This window comes from Pinus tabuliformis, chromosome 1_2 (genome assembly GCF_031772625.1).
Source record: "Pinus tabuliformis cultivar Carrire ecotype Pingquan chromosome 1_2, CPIR1, whole genome shotgun sequence".
Classification (NCBI taxonomy): domain Eukaryota; kingdom Viridiplantae; phylum Streptophyta; class Pinopsida; order Pinales; family Pinaceae; genus Pinus; species Pinus tabuliformis.
In genome coordinates this window covers 335,135,071-335,144,708 of record NC_142298.1, presented here as the reverse complement: position 1 = coordinate 335,144,708, position 9,638 = coordinate 335,135,071, and the positions used below count along the sequence as shown (strand labels likewise).

General features: G+C 39.0%; 1 pseudogene; it reads right to left on the bottom strand.

Annotated features, from left to right (window-relative positions):
* Positions 1 to 2,935: 2,935 nt before the first annotated feature.
* On the bottom strand, positions 2,936 to 3,481 carry LOC149205734 (protein DETOXIFICATION 16 pseudogene; annotated as a pseudogene).
* Between the last annotated feature and the right edge of the window lie 6,157 nt (positions 3,482 to 9,638).

Genomic DNA, 9,638 nt, shown 5'->3' with positions numbered 1-9,638 from the left:
AAGGCTCTTTGCATCATCAGATGTTCAAACATAATTTACCTAAATCAAAGCCTGCTGAACATACAGGAAGTCAGAGCATTAAAAAATGAATTCTGAGTGATGTTCAAACATGCTTCACCAAAACCCACAGCTTATCAAGCACACAGGAAGTCAGAGCATATAATATGAATTCTGAGGGATTGTGCCATAACAAGGCTGTAAAAAGAACATTAAGAAACTAAACCATCATCACATTTGAACAAAAAGATGCATTGAGAATCTTGGGAAGAAAAAAAACCCTGTTTGCCATTACTGTAACAGTCCTTTCATAAGCTCTAGAAAACTCTGTTTTTGTATATACAATCCAACCCCTTCTACATCTAACCTTGGCCCATATATAGGCAAGCATACTAAAACACCTCGAGCATCCTCCTCCAGCATGAGGGGAGCCTCGAAGGTGGTTATTAATTATTCCTACATGCTACTCACTAATGCATTAATTACAAATATGCTGAACTATAATTACACACTATCCTAATCAAAATAAAATACTAATTTCATTCTCCTCGTATGCTTGATGCTTTCTTGAATGCTTTGACAGCTGTCCTCCTCCAATTAATCTGATATGGCTGAGCTACAGGTGCAATGGATGCTGATTTAGGATGCTTAAGAGCGCTGATAGCTCATTAATTGACCAGAAGAGATGCTCCTATCTTAACGGTCTCTGTCTCCCAACATTCTCCTAAAGTATAGCAGCATGTTCCCAAATCTTTTAATAACTCCAGGTATGGAACGATGCCAGGTTTCTGATGTGCTGTAGGTGGTCTTGATAAACAGCTGTTCCTTTTCCTCAACTCCTGCTCACCGTGTCAGACTAGCTGCTCTGCGCTTTTAAAATCATCACCTACAGCAGTTTCGTAGCGCGCTACGAAACTGCTGTGTGATTCCAAAAAATACACTCTTCCTCTCTGGTTTTCTAAATAATCATCAGTGTTCATGGCTTAAGCACTTGATTGTTTTGAAAAGGTTTGCTTGCAACAAATATCTCTCCTGAGGAAAAACTTGTCTCCTCTGTTAAAGGACTCTTGGAACCTCCCACAACATCCATGTAAGGTAATTTACTGCGTACTGGACCATCCACAGAAGATGAGTAATAATGTCTTGATCCTTCTGTGGGTATAACCTTTTGCTCAAGATACTCCTCACACCTGAAGGAGATAGACCATAGATCGTTTCCAGTTTGTTTGAGTTTTCCATCCTCATACCATTTAGCGCAGCTAAGGCCTTCGACTTACTGTATACAAAATAGCCCTTTCCAACTCTAAAAATCATCTTCACCTGAAACTGTAATATGAATTTAAATAAAAAGAATCATAACTGGCGCAGAAAGGAAAACATTTAAAGAGTATACTCCGGTCACCACTATTTGGCAAAGTGCTCCAGTTTCTCTGATATAAATTGCACAGCCTCTGACTATTCGTGCAGCACCATGGCATTCGACTGCTGGATGTATGAATTCTCCCAGCAACAAGGTATTGTAAGTAACAGAGGAAATATAGTTCTTCATAGGGAAACTTATATTCTGCTTCTTGAGACTCTGTTTTTTAGGCCATGAAGCACTTGGTTAATTTAATTCTCAAATTTCAGAGCTGTGATATGAACTGGTGAATTAAGTAAAGCCGAGGATCCATCTGTTTCTTCTGGAAGCAACCTAGATCTTCTCTGTAATATATTATGAACAAATGAACTCCCTTTCTGAGAAAACACATCAGATAAAGTATTTACTGCTTGGAAGATATCATGAGGTTAGGCACGAGTTGCAAACGAACCGCCAGATGGAGATTCACTGGTTTTGTTGTCTGCTACTTGAATTCTCCGCCATCCAATTGTCTCGATTCTGTAGGCTCCGGAGAAATAAATTGTAGGCCCTTTCTTATGCGCCCCTTAACATCATTCACGGTCATGAGGATTCGATTTAGCATGATACCGAGGACGTGGACGTATATAGATCATCCAAAAGGCTAAACCTAACTCCTTCAGCGCCATCTGTATTATGACTCACGTCGGTGCCAAACCAATGACCTAAAATTTCGTTCTTGTTTAAAAGTGCATGATGTCCACATTAAATTACATTTAACTTTTATCCTCAAATTGCTCAGATAGTTTACGAGGATAGAACGGAAGTCTTGAACGAAAAGAACCCTGTTCGGATGGCGCAGGTGTATATAGTAACATCTTCATTACCTTTTTTTTTGAAGGTCGAATCACCGAACCATTTGAGAATTAATGCATTTACATTACCCCTTTGGAGGTTCATTCAATTGAAGAAAAAAAACAATTAATGACCAGATCAAGTATTCAAGGATGTCACTCAATTAGCGACAACCAAATCATTGATACTATTGCGTTCATACTATTCCAGTGATCTCATGTTGCAGACATTGCACTTGGACTCTTTCAGAACTGCATTTTTCATATCTGCCTTCGCCTCCTCCATATGGATATTGTCGGACAAAAAGATACAAGTAATGCAGCGGCCTTAGCTCTTGGAAATCCCATTGTCCTTCTACAACTTTTCGCTCTGTTTGCCTTTGATAACGCGAGTTCAATCCTCCATAATAGTGTAAGAGGCTCGAAAACATATGATAAGCCAGAAGATTGGCCACTAAACCATAGACACTGTGATCATCTCCATAAACTGGTTTTTTCCACAAAAGGCTTGATAATTCGCTATGCATGGTTTTGAACAAAATCCCTTACTCCACAAAGTAGTTCAACTCTTAATAGGGGTAATCTCTGTTCACAAGTGCATACCTTGGAGTATGAATGCGAAATTTTTGAAGGCGCTCATATTTAACCAAAACCTGATCAACTTCTTTTGGGTGCTCCCATATATCCTTTTCTGTGCAGCAGTGATAAATTTTTGATAAGATTTTCCTTTGTTAGCGCAATGTTCTTAGCAACAGAACAGGTGCTCAAATGCCGAAGGTCCCCTGCCGCCAGCATGCAGTGCAAAGGCTAAAATGACAGCTATAGGCATGCCAACCACATAGTATGCCCCAAGGTTTGCATAGGCACCCAACGTTTGCCATCCACATCCTCTAGCAATACCTGATAGAACACCTTGGATGGCATCCATAAATGTTGAGGGTACAAGCAGTGGCATCATGGTTGAAATGCATTCAACTACCTCTACTTCATTTCTATAAACATAGCCCCATACATTTCTGATAGAGAATAAAATATATCTTATCATAAGAGCCTCATTGACTGCCATACAAACCCCGACACACACTGATAACTGTGCAGTGCGTGAGCGTCCAGCTCCTAGTTCATTGGAAACTCGTGTACTTACAGCAGCACCCACGCCAAAGGGGATCATATATGCAACTGCATGAGTGCTAAGACAGATGGAGAGAACTGATATCTCAAGTTCAGGCTTAGGCAACAAACCGGAGAAGAGAACAAGCATTTCAAAAGACCAGTATTCCAAGCAACGCATTACTGCAGATAGAATAGTAAGCTTAAGAAAGTTTGTAATGTCATATAAAGCTTCCCTTGAGAAAGATGTCCATGTCTTCTTGCATGCAGGGGAAGATTTAACATAAATTGATAGAAGTGCCACATTTAGCCAATTGGAAATGCTATTTGCAAGCGCAGCCCCTTTATTACCTAATCCAACTTTGAACACCAATACCCAACAAACGGGAACATGAACTTTATCATAAATATTTTTCAAATCTTTCAATCCATTGTGGCGCCCTGCTTTGTGAAAGAAGTTACAGATTGTGAAAAGACAATCCCAAATATCAAACACTCTATGACTTATAACATTTAATAGATTCTTTGTCTAGAGGATTCAACACAACATCTCCTGCAAGTCTCCCACATTAGTATGTACATCTTTCACAATCACCCATGAGCCAGAATTCAGAGATAACTCCCTTAATGTATTTGATGGCAATCCTACAATAGCTGCATCATCATAAGGTGTCTCCTTGAACATACTGCCACTGCTCTCATCAACATTCCTGGAGGGAAGAAGAACTCTGTACAATAAGCATGCTAGGATTTGGACCTTCACTGAAAACTCAAACAAATCCCCAGTTTCGTAGCACGCTACGAAACCACTCAAACAGGTAGCGCTGCGAAACTGCTAAAAAGAATTCTGGCGCTGCGAAAATACCCTGACTTTAAGCCAAGCTAAAAAATTTTTACTACATCATTTTCAGTGATAACAACTTCCACACTTTTACTTGCTGCTTTTTCCTTTTTACCTCTGCAAGTAACTCTACCTTGCTCAGTTTCTACCAACTTTGTTCCTTCATGACTTGGTTCAAAGCCTCCAGATCATGAACTTGTTGCTCCGATTCTACTATTCGGCTATTGAGGTAGAGAGCAGAGGGTGTCGTGCTAAGATATTTAGGTGTAAATGTCTTCTATGCAATGAACTCGAAATAGGTACCATCATCGTCAAGGTCAAGGCCATCAAATGCTTGCATTATGACGTCGTCGAGGGTTTCTACACTTAGGATTTCCTTGTCACTGAGGGTTTTGATGCCCTCCACAATATTCGTGCCAAGGGTTTCAGTACCTTGTGCACTCAACTCATCAAGATTTTTAATGCCTTGTTCTTCTAGTTCCTCAGGGAACTCAGTACCCTGTCAATCCATACTAGTAGGGGTCTCAATACCCTGTCCTTCTAAAATAGTGTGGGCTTCAGTACCCCGTTTCTCTAAACACCGGGGGCTCCAGTACCCCGTTCCTTGAAAACACTAAGGGTTTCAATGTCTGGTTCACTAAAATTATCGACGGTCTCTATATGCTGCTCTTCTTCACCGTCATGACCCTCTATTTGAACTTCACTGGTGCTCGGTGTTGTCTTCTTCTTCCTTAATTTGCTAACAAAATTTGACAACAATATGTCATCTTACACATTCTCTTCATTTTCCACAGTATGTGCTGCTACATCTGCAAGCACGGAGAGATTATGGACTTTAGGGGAAACTTGGGGTGATTCATCGATTATAATCATAGAGCTCGACTGGTTCATCCCTTGGGAGATAGTCTTCCTCCTCATTGAGGTAATGGTCTTTCTCTTCTTAGTCGAGGGTGAAGTATTTTCAACAGTCTTCTTCCCTGCGTGCATTGGTGTGCCTTCATATTTCTTCTCAGCAGGAGACATGTTGGCATTATGATGCATTGTTGTACTTGATGGCAAACCACTCATAGAAGAACTACAGAAGAGATATCAGATGGGCCATAATACATGGGATGTAGAGCAGATTCATTAGGAAAGCCAAGCCATAAGCAAAGAGGCGCACCAACTTTGAAGACCTAACCATTAATCTATATTTCTGTGTATTATGCGAGATATTGGCTCTAAGGCTATCACTAGACTAGTTCTCTTCTTTCTCTTTTTGAATTTGTCGCTCCAGTGTTATTGTTCTCCTTTTTCTTCAATTCTTGCTTCTTACCATCAATATTGAGTTCCTCTCCTGAAAAAGAAAGAAAATACAATGTAGAGAATAAGACATGAAATACAATGAATATTGGAATATAAAATAAAGTAGACTATAAAATATTTATATGACATATACCTCCACATCAGCAATATCAATGCCATTTTTCTCCATAAAATCAAGAAACTCAAATAATTTTTCTTTAGTTGGGTCGGATAGTGGACACTGTTGGAAATAATACTGAAAGGAGTGGTGAATCAGTATTTGTAAATCAATAACTTTTTCATTTCCATAATCAAATTTATATACGCTACTTCAGTGAAGGGAACTTGCATGTGCACGCAACTGTTCTTAAGGCAACCAACGTATGTCTAGTGAACTTATAATTCAGTTAATTCATCATATGTTGATCTTTAAAATGTGCATCAGTACTTTATTAAACATTAAATAGTAACCATATGCAATTAATAACATAATGAACCATCACACATAAGCAACACACATGAACACCAAGATTTAAGGTAGAAACCCAATGTGGGTGAAAACCACCTGCTACTGTCGTCTCTGTCTTCTTTTAATAATAAGAAAATGTTTACAACATTGTACTGGTGCAGATTGATACTAGTACACAGGCTTCTACCTACAAAAAGTTACAACCTTCTCTCGTTCTCCAGCTTCCAATGGAAGGGAGTTACAACCCCCTAGCTCTTGTACTAGCTGATATGTTTACTAGTACGTAGGCGCCAACCTACAGAAGGCTACGACCTTAGTTCTTCCTCCAGGGACAACGTTTCATAAATTTTCAGATTGGATGCTCCTGGTACACAACAATACATATGAAGGCCTCGTTTCATCCAATTTTCATATTGGACCCATCAACAACATTGGAGCTTACAGTCAATCATCATTGCAATACAACCATAAACTACATCTGCATCAACCAATCACTGAAACTCAATCATCACTCTCTTAATCAACCAAACTTGATCAATTACTGACAACCTCTGAACCTTTGACACAAATGAATCAATCATTCATTCATACTTAATCAACTTCAACAAATCCACTAGAACAGATAGATCACTGTAAAAAGTACATAGATTCTTACCCAAAACACTACATCATCATTCAGAACCAGTTGTAACCTGAAAACCATGCATCAGAGTGTATACGTAACTTGGAAGAGTCAAACCAGTGTGTATACGCAACTTCATCAAAGCGAACCAGTGTATAGATCTGCAAATACTTACTTATAACTTCACTGCAGTTCCCAACTTCAGACATACCCAGATCATCACATATAAAGGATAAAACATGTGTTAGCAATCAGATTTAGCCCATTATATCACATAATGATAAGTCATTATGATCCTAATCCATCATTAGATCTCATCCATCATCACTAAAGCAAATCCAATCAATCAATTTGAACACTGTCACCAGAACATAAATCAAAACCTAGAACTCTACATCAACAACCAGAACCAGCTGTAACTTCAAACATCATAGTTCATAAGGTATACGCTACTTCGATGTGTTGAACCAGCGTGTATACACGCTTTTACCAAAGCAAAACAGCATGCATATCTGCAAATACTAACTTAAAACTTCATAGACATTCCAGACTTCAGTCATACCAAGATCATATCATTTACAAAATAAAACATGCGTCAGTATTCAAATCTAGACTCTCCATGATCAAACCACATAATGATAATACATTTAAGGCTTTATGATCTCAATCCATCAACCATCATCAACCACATAGGTGCATCCTTAGATCAGATCAAGCAACGCATCAAAATCTCATAACCTGCATATATGATCTAACACTTCAGGAGATATTCAATACTTGCACACTTTGGCCTAATGATCTTCTCCTCCTTATATAGTTTTAGGCCTTTCTCAATACCTTCTACCAAAAGAACTTAGGACCAATACCTTGGACCAAATACCTAGGGTCAATACCTCGGACCAAATATCTTGGATCAATACCGTGGACCAAAATACCTTGGACAAAAACCTTGGTTTTCCAACATGTACACGCCTTTCCTCCTATGAAAGTCCATGTATATGTATATGCTCCTTTTGTTCTATTAATCTGCGTGTATACGCTCTTTTTCTATAGCGAACCCACGTATACAACTTAACATACATTCAAAAATATCCTTTTTATTCAACTTGTTGATTCTGATCTATAGTCCTTTGTTCCTTCATCCTATTCTTTTGTATCATTACTTTGTTCCCTCTGAATAGCCCTGTTATAATGTGATTTGCCTTTGTACATTAATTCTAAATTGATTCCTTTGAGCTGCCTTGCATTTTGTCATATCTGTAAACACAACTGTCATGCATTCTGTTACATCTGATATCTCTCTCGTAGATTCATCTAGATACATAGATTCATCTAGTTACCATATACAAGTGCGTTTTTCTGCTATAAGTGGGTTTCCATCAAGAACAACACATGCATCATAATGCTAACAGACACTATATGGTTAAATGACTTGTATAAACAAAGAAATTAAAATGTCACCATAGAAAATAATAGCTTAGTAACTTAGTATTCAACCTTTAGAGAAATATTATGCACACTCAATCCAACTAAGTTACATGCTAAAAAGCTCAGACTGTAGATAACTTGTGAAAAAAAATAATCTAAGGTGTGATGTCTAATCCGTGTCATTTTATTCACAAGACGTTTCATTTTCTAACACATGAAATTGGTCAAGCATGTTGGAAATAATACTGAGATGGGGGGGTGGATCAGTATTATCAAACTCTTTTTCAGTTTATGCATATCTGACTAATGAAACTTGCGTATACTTCCCAGACTTATAATTTAATTTATTAATCTGTGTGTCAAAATCATATAACAGTAAGCAGGAATGGAAAACTAGAGTAGACAGTCACAAAAAAGAACACAAGATATAAGGTGGAAACCCAATGTGGGTGAAAACCACCTGCTGCAATATGTCTCTATCTTCTTTCAATTAGAAACTTCTTTTTACAATGATATTGTACTGGTGCAGTCTTATACTACTATGCAGGCTTCAACTTGCAGAAGGCTACAACCTTCTCTCGTTCTCCAAATTCTTCTAGAAGGGAGCTACAACCCCCTTAGCTCTTGTACTAGCTGAGGTACTAGTACGTAGGTGTTGACCTACAGAAGACTTCTCTTTTCTTCCAGGGACCACGTTTCATAAATTTTCAAACTGGATCCATGAATATCAATCAAACATCAAATAGATCTGCAATCAACCAACTTCCTTGTACAAATACGAAATCAATAATTTCTCAGTACACAGTACCAGTTACCAGACCCCAATTCAGAACCCTGAACACTGTAGTAATAGACAAAAGCATCTAAAACATATTTCATGAAAAAGTCCACAACTGCACCAATAGGAACCTGCGTACATCTGTAATATTCACTTCTTTAACTTGCAGGCATCCACACCTCCGCTATGTTGAACCTGCGGGTATCCGCACCTCTGCTCTGTCAAAATTACGGGTATCCACGCCTGCGCTATGTCAAGCCTGTGGGTATACGCGCCTGCGCTATGTCGAGCCTGCGGGTATCCGTGCCTACGCTGTGTCAAGCCTGCGGGTATCTGTGCCTACGTTGTGTCAAACCTGTGGGTATCTGCGCCTGCGCTGTGTCAAACCTGCAGGTATCCGCACCTGCGCTATGTCAAACTTGCGGGTATAAATAATTTATCAGACTTCAATTATACCCTAGATTATCAGATTTAGAGATCTGATCATGCGCCAAAGAGATCTCGACCCATCAGTAGATCCGTCTTGTAATGCTCAGGTTTCTCCTTGATTCAGGTCCAGCTCTAACTCACCAACCAATCACCAATATTTCAGGTCTTGCTCACCTCAAGATATTCAACACATTAGTTTCCCAGCCAAATGATCTCCTTTCCTTTTTATAGTCTAGGCCTTACTCAAAACATGGTCCAAAACCATAGAGATCCACTACTAGGGACCTAAAACCTGGGTTCAATACTTTAGATGCAAAACCACAGACCAAAACCATAGGATCAAAAATGTTGGACTAAATACCATGGACCAACCATAAGATTTCCCACGTGTGCGCTTTTCTCTGCATGAATGTGTGTGTACTTTGCATCCGCACTTTTTGTTCGGAGAACCTGCGTACATGTCCACAACTTTTGTTCGGCTCACCTG